This window comes from Beta vulgaris, chromosome 7, assembly GCF_026745355.1.
Source record: "Beta vulgaris subsp. vulgaris cultivar EL10 chromosome 7, EL10.2, whole genome shotgun sequence".
NCBI classification, from domain to species: Eukaryota; Viridiplantae; Streptophyta; class Magnoliopsida; order Caryophyllales; family Amaranthaceae; genus Beta; species Beta vulgaris.
The window spans coordinates 51,055,447-51,070,682 of NC_079208.1; positions in this window are offsets into that span (position 1 = coordinate 51,055,447).

Below are 15,236 nucleotides of genomic sequence, written 5' to 3' on the forward strand. Positions count from 1 at the left end.
TGTATAAGAAGTAATATAGTCAAGTAAGAGCTTGTTTGATCCATCGTAATGCATATTTTCATAATATCAAATTTTTGTATTTCTTCTCTGTGTAATTAAAAATAGGAAAATGATATACATAGCCCTAAGGGCTATGTGTAAGGTGCTTAAAATGGAAATAAAATATTGAATCAAGCATTTATTACCTCAGTTGATGTGAAAATATGTCTTGAATTTTTAAACTGTTTCCATTTAAAGAAATGTATTTAATGTTTATATGTAGCCCTAAGGGCTACATATAATATTACCCTTAAAAATATTATTGATCAAATAAAGTAATGCATTAATGGCGAACAAGAAGTATAGCAAAAACAGAGGAAGTATATACATTATCCGTAGTTATGATACCTGATCTAATACATTGATGATGTAATTAACCAATCATTCATAGTTTGTGAAATTGTTGACATTCGTAGAGCAACTAATTCATGCAAACATGTCCTAAGTGTTTAACTTATCGAGCATTACAAAGTTCAAAATTTCTAGAGTTGTACTTTTAAAAGATCTACTCATCTATAACTGTAATCAATTTTTTTGTTTTCTCAGAATTCTTTGACTTTACTTAGTAGAGTTACAAAGTATACTACTCCCTCCGTCTTTTATTAGTTTACCCCTTTCTTTGGATCACATTTGCCGAGATACTAATTTCAACCTTAATATCTCTAATTTTCGATAAGCAAAAATTACAAAAAGTTGATATTTGGATAATACACATTGAGACGAATCCAACAAGATCTCACATGACTATATTTTTCCTTAAATACAAATTACAAAAGATAGTCAAAGTCATGTATGTGAATAGTGTCAAAAGTCAAAAGGGGTAAACTAATAAAAGACAGAGGGAGTATTTGTGTGCGTCTTGCGTGTAACATGAAGCACCATACTTTAACGTGTAACAAAATCTCACATATATATAATGACATAGACTCCAACAAAAATGAAATGATTATTTAAATGATGACATAATATATACTATTTGGGCCGGGTATGAAAGAATGATCAAGACTTGTCTTACTAACTTTCTACGTGAGTTCGTGTTGTTATAATACAAAGAACTAGATGCTTCATTTGGGAAGAGTAATTATGAAATCAGAAAGCTACTGAACTTTAGTCTTTGATGAATTTCTTCACAATTATGGAGCCTACATGCATGTATTGTGTCTTGGAATGAATTGGACTTCATATAAGAGAAAATTTCAATTGGTAGTGGAACTCGTGGAGCTGTGTTAGAAATTTTGCCACCTATCCATGGGTCAAGAAAAGATCTAGGACTCTTAAGGTCTAGAATTTCCTAATCAAGCGAGCTATTCTCGACCTTATATCATGCATTATTGACATAGATGTTATTGATAAAAGAGGTATAAAGAGGGGTAATGTATGTCGGAGTTTGCGTAGAAGTAAATAATTAGCAAGAAAAGAGAGTTTTGTAAAGTGTGTGAACAAGTAATTCTTCTCTCAATCTTATTGCATGGATCTGGTTAACGTTAGTGTGTACATCATTTCTAAACAATACACTATATTTTTATTCATGAATCTACGACGTTATGAACAAAGTAATACTCACTATATCACACAGATAATCACTAGATATATCATGCGAAAACTACATCTTTCTATATGTTAAAGCACATGTTACGATATATGCTACACAACCTACATCTTCTTGTATGTTCAAAAATTAAAATTAAATTCTTGACTATATTGCATATACTTTCACTATATGTTTTTCGTTAATAAAATCGACTATATTGTATATAATTAAGTTCACTATATTTCTATAAAACTCACTATATGAAGTTAATATAAATTACTAACCCATTGCATACTAAGTTAGTGTGCATCAGATACATTTAAGTATTTATATTCTTCTCTTCGGATGTGTTATGAACCAAATATAAGGAGCAAAAGACAAAGAACTAATATTACTTTTGAATCAAATTATATATATAAATGTGTTCTTGTTTGAAATAAATTATGTTGATGGACTAAATGAGTATTTTATTGTTTCCGCACATATATAGATTGTTCATCACTAACAATGCGTACCGGATTCAGAGATTGGAACTTCCCCGCTTTGGCAACTCCCCTGATACTCTACTGAATCTTTCACCCATCAGGTCAGTACACCACTAAATCTGACTATTTCTTTCTCTCCACACAATAGGAACTTCATAGCATGAACCCCAGTCTCTATCGAAGATCTTTCGAACACGCAAGGGTTTGAACATCATGCCAAATTGGAAACTTTTTATCAAGGAGCTATGGCACAACGATATTGCGCTGAACGTAAACCTATTAGGGCTAACGAGCTCTAAACTATGCCCGGTTTGCTTTCGGGCACTGAAGGATGCCAACACCTTTTCAAATTATGTCTAGCTTTTGTGGTCTGGCTTGGTAGCTATCTATATGGTTCATCCTTCAAGATAATGGCCACACCACCTTCCGTGATTGGATGGTCGTCTGTGCTCAGTTCTTTAGGAATGAAGATGCATGTTATCCATGACCCCGGCCCGCTCATTCACCTTAATTCGTTGCAACACCATTGGGCATCTAGTGCAGAAGGAATGGTCAGGTATTCCGGCGGAATCTTGCTACTTTCAAACAGGTCCAACAAGCTTTTGACCTAGGGATGACAAAACATCAGGAGGATTTGGCACCGCTTGGCTTCATTTTCGCTAACATAGCCCAATCCCTTATTGCTACCCATATGTACACATCCAGATCATCGGCTCCATGGCGTAGAACCACTCGGTCAAGTAGTGTTGTGTGGATTTCTACTGATGCTCAAATTTCCACTCGTCTAGGTCATGATTATTGCATCCATGCCAGCTCAGCCCTGTTGACTGAAGCTCAAGCTTGTCTCCATGCGCTGACTTGGGCCCATGAGCGCAATCATAAGTGCCTTTCAATTTACACAAACTCGACAATACTTGTCAATTACCTCCACCACGTCCCCAAGAATTGTGACACTCCGTCAAATGGGTCATTCAGGATATTCTACACATTGTTAAGCCAACACGCTGGTGTTATATCACCAAGGTTCCTCGAATGCAAATTCAACAAGCTCATGATCTTGCTACCTATTCTATGTACTAGCTTAGCAATGTTCTGTCTTATACCTTTTAAGTTTACGTGCTCAAATGCACATCTTTATTCTTTTCCATTTTTGTTAAACAGTAAGCTCTTTTTTATTAAATAATTGAACTTCAAAACAAAAAAAAAATACAAGCTTACAAACTTTCAGCTGCCACCTAGGTGGAGCAAACCATTTAGGAAGGTCCCTTCTAACTATGCCCTAGATAGCTACATTACATAGCACCTTCTAGTGCATTCAATTATTCAATTTCATCTACCGTTCATTTACTAGAAAAGTCTGCCTTTAACTCTTGCACAAATCAAATATACTTGGTTTAACAACAACATCAGCCATGCAAACTTCCTTATTCCACACAACATTATCCCTGATTTTCCAGACATAATAAACTAAGTGCAGCTAGGGCAATAATAAGCAGCATACAGCACACATACTAGATGCTCGTAAATGCAATAAGATGCTCTTCAATTTATTTATTGAGAACGTATTGTGTCGGACTCGTCCGACCATAATCTTGGTCGGACGACTTTCAGGTGGTTCCAATTTTTTTTCAGGTAGTCTTCATTTTTTTTTCAGGTGGTTCCAATTTTTTTTCAGGTAGTCTTCATTTTGTTTTCAGTTAGTCTTCTTTGTTTTTCAGTGGGTTTTTGTGCTTCAGTTAGACTTACTTGGGTTTCAGTTGGTCTTTATTCTTTTTCAGGTAGTCTACATTTTTCTTCAGGTAGTCTTCATTTTGTTTCAGTTAGTCCATTATTTCTTTCAGTTGGCCCATTATTTCTTTCAGTTGGTCCAACTGAAAGAAAAGAAAGTCTAAATGAAAGAAAAGAAAGTCCAACTGAAAGAAAAGAAAGTCCAACTGAAAGAAAAGAAAGTCTAAATGAAAGAAAAGAAAGTCCAACTGAAAGAAAAGAAAGTCCAACTGAAAGAAAAGAAAGTCCAACTGAAAGAAAAAAAAGTCTAACTGAAAGAAAATAAAGTCTAACTGAAAGAAAAGAAAGTCTAACTGAAAGAAAAGAAAGTCCAACTGAAAGAAAATATAGACCAACTGAAAAGAAAACAAAACACTAACATCTGCTTTCTCTCACTTTCTCCTTCTTCTTCATTCCTCTTAGAACTGAAAAAATTCAAAGCCCTGGTATTTTATAGTTTCACAAAAATATATCATTACAAACTGAGAAAGGTGCAACTGATTCCCGTGCTTTAGTTGCTCTCCCTGAGGGTACTTCCCAAGCATTATCTATGGGTTCCAGCAAACCAAAAATGTAAGGATTTGAGATGACGACACAACGTAGAATTCGCTGACCTTTCTCTGTGTCTGAAGTTACTTTGTTTCTAGAGTCTTGCTAACTGGATAAAGAAATATCATATGCAATGAGTCACCGGCTCACCGAAGGAAGCAGAATCAACAATAATTGGCTCTTCTTCAACTATTTTGGGTTCAACATATGTGTTCGATGGTTCAGATATGGTTTTCGTCACCTAACAAAATTAATATACTTTTCTTTTTCTCACAATCAGACCTGAAGGTGGAAGAAGATGAGTGAGCAAGATAATTGAGTTATTTAAATACGAAACGGTAGAAGAACGAGCGTGAAGGACGCGTTGGGTTGGGCTCGTCTGACCATAACTTATGGTCAGACGGTCTGACCCAATACTTTCACTTATTTATTTTACATTTCTTTTACAATTTTAACATTTATGGAGTGGCAGGATAAAAATATTCTTGAAAATTTTAGATGAAGACACCAAAGTCTTTAGGATTTTTCTATGATATACTTATGTGTTTCTTCAATTTCTACTTTATATCCCAACTTTTTTAAAGTTCTGCACAATACCCTCAAGCTTACCTCGTTTAAAGTATAATGGCCATGCTCCTAACTATATGTAAATAGTTTCGTTTACTTTTCGTAATCAAGTGGAACTAATCTAACTATTTGGAGGGTAATATTGATAAGTTAGAATAGTTCCACTAGATCGAAAAAATAATGAATGAAATTAAGGCGTTTAGTTAACGACAACAACATAGGCATAAAAAAATGCAAGTTTGAGGCACCGCATGAAATTTTAAGAAGGTTGGAGTACAACATATAAACTAAAAAAAAATAAGAATATAGCCTAGAAAAACCCAAGTATTTTATAAAAAGAACTAACAAATTACTCCCTCCGTCCCATAATATAGTGCCTATTTCATTTTTGGTGGGTCAAACTTTAAAATCTTTGACCGAATATTCTCATTTGTATATATATAAAAACATATTCATGTGAGATCTTGTTAGATTCGTCTCAATATGTAGTTTCATAATATCAACTTTTTATATTTTTTATTAATACAAAATTGAAGATATTAGAGGTCAAAGTTACGTTTTGGAGACCGTGTAAAAATGAAACAAGCACTATATTATGGGACGGAGGGAGTATTATTTTCTCCCAACATTATCTTCGTTTTCTGTTTTTAGTAATTAATGCAAATTAATTTTGACCTTTCAATGACAAAATTAGAAAGAATATACTTCTGTGCATAAATATAAAAATCATGCAGATTCTGTATATAGCACTAAATCTTTACTATTTCCAAAAGATGAATTAATAACTTTATAAAATGTGATCATGGTAAAATTGGCCGACCTCATATATATTATCCGATCACCTCAAATCCTCAATCCAACTCAGACTTCCATCAAGACCGTAGCTTGACTAAGCAGCACATGACTGAATACCAACTTATACCAGAACAAAAACAAATGATAAAAAAAGAATCACAAATATATTTTTTATAATTGCCAGAGATTTTGGAAATAACTAACTAAGAATAATTAGTAAAATAATAATATATTATCTGGGTTCAAAGATTTGGTAAACTAGCTTCACAAATCAGTTGTAGTAGTAGGATTTTCCACATGACATGTTGTTGGGTGGTCTCAATTCAGAACAACTTAACTCATCATAGCTTTGCTGCTCCTACTCGATTTGCTAATCATAAGCCAACATAATTTTTATGCAAATTTGAAAATAGATAACTAAAACTAATAACAATTATTGCAGATCTTAATGACATTAGTTTATCAAGTAATATCTATTTAGGTTTGTGTTAAGGAACTCTTATTTCTAGTATATAATCACAACTGCAATTGCTCACAATATTACTTTTATATATTTTTTAGAACATTCTACTTTGAATGATTAACTAGTTTTTAATCCCGCGCGATGTTATGAGTTATTAACATTTTCGTGTTAAAAAATATCATTTAATGTTACATATCTTATTGGTAGAGGTGGGCATGGGCCGGGTCAGCATGCGGGCTGGCCCAACCCGGCATGAGCCCGCTCGAGGTTCGGCTCGTTGTCTGCTACGTGGGCCGCGGGCCTGTCACTGTCAAGAAATTTTATTTCAAGCTCGCACAGGCACGAGCCCGCCTAGATTGCCCATGGGACGGCTCGCGGGCCGAACGCTCCTTTCCTTTGTTTTTTTAGCCTAAAACTGTAAAAAAATCCAAAAAAAAAACAACATAAAACACGGGCCAGCCCGCAGGAGGCACGAGCCCGGCCCGCGAGCCTGGGCCGGACCATGGACACAATCTGGAATCTTATATGGAGCATGTTTTTAAATTCTTTTAATGTGTATAATGATGACATGGAATGAAACAACTAAAAGGAGAGTGTTACGTGGTGCATAGATTTGGAGCAAAGCTTTTCAGTGAAAAAGTATTCAGTAATGGTTGTTGTCTCTTTGGAGTAATTAAAGAGCTCGCATTTTCACTAAAAATAAAAACGAAAAAAAAGTCTTATTAGTTTTCTGCTAACGTCTTTTGGTTTTGGTTCCACAAAGTAAAAGATGCCTCATTTTTAAGGGATATATTTGTATAAAAGAGGTGAATTCACCAAACACATCTAAACAATTAATAGTCAAACAAACAAACAAACAAACAAACAAACAAACAAACAACAACCAACAAGCAGTTGTCAAACACCTCATTAACAAACACTAATTTGAATGTTTGACAACATGAAAAAACCAAAAGCGAATAATAAAGTCATCTAAAACGCAAAAACATTTACCAAATACCCCTCAATAGTTAAAGTTATGTGCTTGTTAACCTAAAAGTCATACTGTTAAGTTATTACATAACTGAATTGGTTGTAACTAATTCTGTTATAACTACTTTCTGTTAGTAGTTAGCTTTCTGAGCTATAAATAGCTCTCTGAGCTTCTGTATTCATTTGAACATTTGAGCAATAATAATTTCTTCTTCTTTCTCTCTCTATACTTTCTTCTTCTTTACATCAGATTGATGTTGATAATTTGTTCATGGTATCAGAGCTTAAGGTAGCTCAATTATCTTCCGCAAAATCATTTGTCTGAATTTCTTCTTCATTTCTTCAAATTCTCTCTCTCTTCTAATTTTCTTCAATTGTTACAATGACTTCTGCAAATTCACATGATAGTTCTACTCAGAACACTAATCTGAATTGTGATGATCATTATTTCCTCCATGGAAGTGATAATCCATCTCTTTCTTTGACTGCTCACTCTTTCAATGGTAGCAATTTTCTTAATTGGAGTAGGAGTATACAAATGTCATTGATTGCTCGCAACAAATTATGTTTCATTGATGGAACATTGTTACAGCCAGAATCAACTTCAAAAGATTTCCAGAAATGGATACGAAATGATTGCATGGTAATGACTTGGATGTTGAATTCAATTGAGAAATCAATTGCTGAAAATTTTCTGTTTGTAGTTTCATCTCGTCAATTATGGCTTGAAATTACTGAAAGGTATGGTTCTACAAATGTTCCTCAAATCTTTCAATTACATAGATCAATTGCTTTATTACAGCAAGATAATAACTCAATTGCTGAGCATTATGGTAAATTGAAACGTTCTTGGGATGAACTGAATGCATTGGAAGGTCTACCAGACTGCACTTGTGGTGCAATTTCTAAATGTTCTTGTGGAATATTAAAAAAGATCTTTGATGCTGATCAAAGACTTAAGTTGATTCAATTTCTTGCTGGATTAAATAATTCATATGATCAGGTGAAGACTAATATCCTTAGTGCTGATCCTTTACCACCTGTAAACAAGGTTTATTATACCTCGCAACAAGTTGAAAAACAACAACAACTTAGGAATCCTGCTTCTTTCCCTTCCTCTGAATCAAGTGCTTTCTATGCTGGAAAGACTACTTTTAAACCTTCTCATAATGCATTCTCTGGTAAGAAGGATTTCAAGAAAATGAAATTTGACAAATCTGAAAGGTTTTGTGAGCACTGTAAAGTCAAAGGACATACTGTTGATGCTTGTTTCAAGTTGGTTGGTTACCCTGAGTGGTATACAAACTTGAAAAATAAAGGAAAAATGGCTGCAAATGTTCATATAAGTGATTCATCTTCTGGTATTATTGGAAATTCTCCACTGGAAATTTCTACTGCTCCTGGATCTTCTTCAGCTCTTATGCTTGATCCACACATGATGAACTTCTGTCAACAGTATATCAAATTGGCACAGCAAAACATAGCTGGAGGTTCTCATATTTCACCTACTGAGTTACAATCTTCAGTCAATTTTGCAGGTATATCATTTGCAGCTCATATTACTCCTTCTTATTCTCATAATACTTGGATAATTGATACTGGGGCTGCTGATCACATGGCTTCTTCTGTTACTATGTTTAAACACATTAAGACATTGAACAAACCAATTAAGATTGGTTTACCAAATGGAACAGTTATCTTGGTTCATAAAACAGGCTCAATTCAATTAACACCAAATATTGTTCTTCATGATGTGTTGTTTGTGCCAGATTTTCATCATAATCTACTTTCTGTAGGCAAATTACTTGATCAAAATCATCTTATGGCATGTTTTAAACAAAATGTTTGCCTATTTCAGGACCTTTTGACTAAAAGAGTCAAGGCTCTTGGCACAAGACATCTTGGTCTCTACACATTTAAAGTTGTTCCTTCTTTTGATCAATCAAAACCAAATGTAATCTCTACTGGAAATTTCTCTTCTGTAAATGCCTCTAATGTACAACCTAATCTGTGTATTTTACATGCAAGATTGGGACACATTTCTATCAATAATATGAAGCATTTGGTTATTCCTTTTGATCTTAATAGTCAAGATGTGATTGATTGTGAAGCTTGTGTTTTAGCCAAACATCACAAACTGCCCTATCCTATTTCTATTTCTCATGCACTCAAACCATTTGATCTAGTGCATATAGACTTATGGGGACTCTATAGGCAACCTTGTCTTTCAGGTGCCACTTATTTTCTTACTATCCTAGATGATTGCACAAGAACCACTTGGACTCATTTGGTTTCTAACAAATTGCAAGTAGCTCCTGTTGTGAGTGCTTTCTTGGCTTATGTCACAAACCATTTTCATACTACTGTCAAGACAATCAGGACAGATAATGGGACTGAAATTGTCAAAGATTGTTGTCTTAGTTTGTTTGCTGAAAAGGGCATCATTCATCATAAATCCATTCCTGGTAACCCACAACAAAATGGGAGGGTTGAGAGAAAACACAAGCATTTGTTAGAAACTGCAAGAGCTATTCAATTCCATGCTAATTTACCAATTAAATTTTGGGGAGATTGCTTACTCACTGCTACTTTTCTTATCAACCTTATGCCTAGTTCTGTTTTGCATTGGAAAACACCATATGAAACACTTATGGGAAAACCAGCTGACTATTCTCAACTTAGAGTCATAGGTTGTTTGTGTTATCCAATTTCAAAATCCTCTGATAAATTTGCACCTAGGGCTAAGAGGTGTATCTTGCTTGGTTATCCTTTTGGTCAAAAGGGATACAAACTCTATGATCTTGAGCAACATAAGATCATTCTTAGTAGGGATGTTTTATTCAAAGAAAGTGTATTTCCTTTTCACACAACACCTCATTCTGATATTTCACCAAATTCTGTCTCTTTTCCTCCTTTTCCTTCATTTGGCAGTTCAGATTCTTCTCCTACATCATTTCCTAATACAGCTTTATCTTCACATTCTTCTCCTATTCCTAATGAAGTATCTGATACTTCTTCTCATACACAAGACTCTCATCATTCTGTTCATAATTTACCTCTTTTTTCTACTAATCCACCTCATATTGAATCTCCTATTTCTTCTAATTCTCCTCCTTCATCTTCTACTGAACCTCATGAACCAATTTCACATTCTTCTTCCATTCCTATATTACAACCTAGACAATCTACAAGAATTCACAAATTGCCTTCTAAACTTCAAGACTTTGTTCTTCCTACATATTTGAAAACTGTTGACACCACAAACTCTTTATCTTTTAATGTTCATACTGAACCTACTCTTTCTCATCTTGATGCTACTTCCTTAAATAATCTTCAAACAATGTTATGTGTTAAAGAGCCTGTGTCTTATGAACAAGCTAAAACTGAACCACAGTGGATTCAAGCTATGCAACTAGAACTGGATGCTCTAGAAAGCAATGAAACATGGGATTTAGTTCCATTACCTGCTGATAAACATGTGATTGACTCCAAATGGGTCTATAAGGTTAAATATCGAGCTGATGGGTCTGTGGAAAGGTGTAAGGCCAGACTAGTTGCCAGGGGTGATAAGCAAATTGCAGGCAAGGATTTTAAATCTACCTATAGTCCAGTAGCAAAATTCAGTACAGTCAGGGTATTGATTACTTTAGCTGCAGCAAAAGGGTGGTTTTTACATCAATTAGACATCAATAATGCCTTTCTTCATGGCTTTATTGATGAAGAAATATACATGCTACCACCAAAAGGTTACAAAAAGGAATGTACAGGTTTGGTTTGCAAACTTAAAAGATATTTATATGGTCTGAGGCAAGCAAGCAGACAATGGAACATAGAACTTAGCAAGTTTTTGTTGCAACAAGGATATACACAATTAGCCAGTGATACTTCTTTGTTTACAAAAACAGTTGATACTTCATTCATAGCAGTGGTAGCCTATGTGGATGATTTACTGATCACTGGAAATGATCTTGTTCTTATTTCTCAATTAAAAACTGACTTACATTCAGCTTTCACTATCAAAGATTTAGGTGAATTGAAGTATTTTCTTGGTATTGAAATCACAAGAAATGATTCTGGAATTATGTTGAATCAAAGGAAGTATATTCTAGATTTGCTCAAGGATACACAGATGGAAGATGCTCTTGTTTCAGCTTTTCCACTTCCTAGAGGTTTGAGACTTTCTCTTGAAGAAGGTGAGTTACTTGAAGATGCAGAGGCATACAGAAGAATTATAGGCAAGCTGTTGTATTTGAACATGACAAGGCCAGATATCTCTTATTCTGTACAGCAACTTAGTCGATCAGTTTCTACATGCTCCTAGACAACCACATTACAAGGCTGCATTACATGTGTTGAGATATCTCAAAGGATCCTTACATTATGGATTATTCTATTCTTCTAAAACAGACCTCAATGTTACTGGTTATAGTGATGCAGACTGGGGCTCATGTGCATTCACAGGGAGGTCCTTAACTGGTTGGTGTATATTTGTAGGCAGTTCTCTTGTTTCATGGAAAACAAAGAAACAGAAAGTTGTTTCCAAAAGTTCAGCAGAATCAGAATATCGAAGCCTTAGTCAAACAACCAGTGAAATTGCTTGGTTAGATGGCATTCTACAAGATTTGTGCATCAAAACTCCACAGCCTATTTCTGTTTTTTGTGACAATAAAGCTGTTAAACACATTGCTGAGAACAAATGTGTGAATGAAAGGACAAAGCATCTCAAGTTGGATGTTTGTTATGTCAGAGAAAATGTGCAATCAGGATTCATTCAGCTTCTTTATGTCAGATCAGCTCTTCAATTAGCTGACATTATGACCAAGGCTTTAGGTGCTGAGCAACACCATTTCCTCAGTTCCAAGATTGGTCTTGTTGCAACACCAAGTCCATCTTGAAGGGGGGATGTTAAGTTATTACATAACTGAATTGGTTGTAACTAATTCTGTTATAACTACTTTCTGTTAGTAGTTAGCTTTCTGAGCTATAAATAGCTCTCTGAGCTTCTGTATTCATTTGAACATTTGAGCAATAATAATTTCTTCTTCTTTCTCTCTCTATACTTTCTTCTTCTTTACATCAGATTGATGTTGATAATTTGTTCACATACTAAAATAATAATTTTATAATATAAGAAGGAAAAAAGGTACTTTAGTCATCTAATTGATTCAATGTCCCAAAGATTGATTAAATTTTACTCAGTTGCTAAATGATAAAGTTCATATCATCATCGGTATGGTTGCTCTGATTTGCTAATGATTTGATCACGCAACTAACATCATATCATATCATAGACCAATAAGGTGTATATAATATGATCGACAAAATGAAGATTATTTAATTTGTTAGTATATATATTTATGTGCCTGCTAACTGTCTACTGGTATGGATGCACATTGATCTTGTAATGATCTCATTTACAAATGCACAATTTTCCTGCTCTCACCTAAACCATAAATTAATTATGGTAGGTTTCGTTTTAACCAACACCACATATTAATTTTCTGACTTTAATTGCAATATAAGGTTAAAAAACGAATCAAGATTTCCATCTTTTTATGATCTTAAAATCAAAATCCCAAGATTCAGTGTATTAAGCTTGAAGTTGTTCTAGTGAGATTGAGATTGCTAAGATGTATGTTAGAATGATAAGTGTGCCTTGTTAAAAGTAATACCATTTCCCCAAGTTACAACACCAAAGAATGTTGATTTCATGTGTTTTTTTAAACTTTGATTAGCAGAGGTTGATAGATTTTGTTGAAATTGCAAGTTTTAAGAACCAAAATCTGTGGATCAACATGAATTTGAGAAATGAGTTACTATCTTTCTTGGATTTTGTGAGTGGTCTGTATGCAATGTATTTTGGATGTTTTGTAGTACGCTTTAAGAGTCAATTACAAAAGAAAGCAACAGCTATGTTACTCCATTACTTGGACATATTTGGGCTCCAACTTAAGATTGGGTGATTCGTGTTACGTCGTGTTATATTTATTGAAATAATTATTGTTAAATGTGTTTGTAAATATTCATATGATGTTGCTACACTAGAGAGTTGTAGCGTTGGAGTGTAACATGGAATAAGAGTTAAGAGAATGATATAAAGTTTTTCAGGTGAAAAAACTTGGAGGCAAAACATTTGGTGTTCCCACACCCCTGACTCCCCTACATATGCTTTGGTGCATCCACGTCACTTTTTTTTTGATAATTTGTGGTATTTTTATTAAAGCTCAAAGGCAGGATCAATTACAAGTCTGTAAACAAAATAGAGATCCTCCACTACAATAAAAATGAACTAAACTTTTTGCCCAGTTACAACTACATGCTTGCTGTGGGGTGAAGATTAACACCAAGCCACAAATTCATCGGTCCTCCTCAACCCTTGTTTAGCTAGGGAGTCAGCCACAGCGTTCGAAGCTCTACCTTTGTGGACTATGGACAATGGCAGCCAGGATTTGCGAGCGTTACGGACAAAATTGAGCATGAAATTCAGATTCCATGGACCTCCACTATCTTGATTGCACCATTTTACCGCGTTTGTGGAGTCCGAGATAATAGTGATGGTTTGAGATTTGATTCTTTCCGTCTTTAAAGTGATTTGTACTGCTCTAAAGATGGCAAAAACTTCTGCCGAGTTTATTTCCATGGGAGGAATGGGAGAGGAAAATAGGCATATAAAATGTCCACCATCGTTTCGCAACACTCCCCCTACTGCAGCTTGATTTAAATGTGGATCGAAGGAGGCATCAACATTCCACTTCAATTGGTCTACAGGTGGGGGAGACCAAATCTGATTCAGAGATTGGCCATGATTGAGGGTTGTTGATGAGCAGCTCGACCATTTCAGACATAGGGGATTTTGGATAACTTCCGAGGCAGAATATGGGAATTTATCTTCCCAGGCTTTTAACCACCAACAAAGCCTTAGAATCATGATGTCGCGCAATTCTCGAGGCGAAGAGCAGATGCCATTAAAGATTCTTGCGTTACGTTCCTTCCACAAAGTCCATATGATGATAAAGAAGGAGGCATACCATATTTTTTTGAAAAAAGTACTCCCACTAGTGATGCGCCATTGGTTGAAAGCATCCTTGAGGGAGGAAGGAAAGACCCATGCCAAGTTCCATAACTCTAACCACCACGACCACAGCGTCCATGAGAAGGGGCAGTGAAGAAGGAGATGGTCCGAGCTTTCGGTGTGATTTTGACAAAGCCCACAAAGCGCGAGGTCTGCCGAAATTACACCAATACTAACCAATTTGGATCTAGTATTGATTTTTCCTAATATTGCAAGCCAAGCAAAAATTTCTACCCTATGAGGAACCAATCCCCTCCAGATACCTTTGATGATGTCATGATGTGAGAGAACCGAACATTTTGCGATTTCAAAAGTGGCAGATTTAACAGAAAAGATTCCAGATTTTTGTGGAGTCCAAACCAAGGAGTCATCCGATGAAAGATCAAGAGTTACATTGCTGAGCAGTGAAAGGAGCGAATTTTTTTCTTCTATATCTCTTGGGCGAAGTGATCTACGCCACGCAAAAAGCCAGTGCCATTCATGACCATCCCAAATGCCCAGGGACTCAATAGTGGCGGAAGGATTGGTGGTGATTGAGTAAGGTCTAGGGAAGAGAGTTTTCAAGGTTTTATCTCCAACCCATAGATCTTGCCAAAATAAAGTGTTGTTTCCTCGACCCACCGCCTTTCTCATTTTTGTAGGTGCAAATTGTTTCGTAACCGGATGACTGAGCACAGATTTACAAATCTGTTTCCAAGGCCCTCCCAACCTTGGAATTGTCAAGTCTGTAGGTGTAAAATTCGGCCCATAGCCATATTTGTCCACAATTATATTCCTCCATAGGGCCTTGGGTTCATTGAAGAAACGCCAAAGCCACTTGTAAAGTAGAGCCAAATTCCTGTGTAAGAGGCTTCCTATGCCGAGTCCGCCAAGCAATTTTGGAAGTTCCAGCCGAGCCCAGGCCACTAATGGGATTGCTTGTTTATCTTCTGTACCACTCCAAAGAAAGTTACGCTGAATTCTAATCATCTTATCCATGACACCCTTTGGAATAGG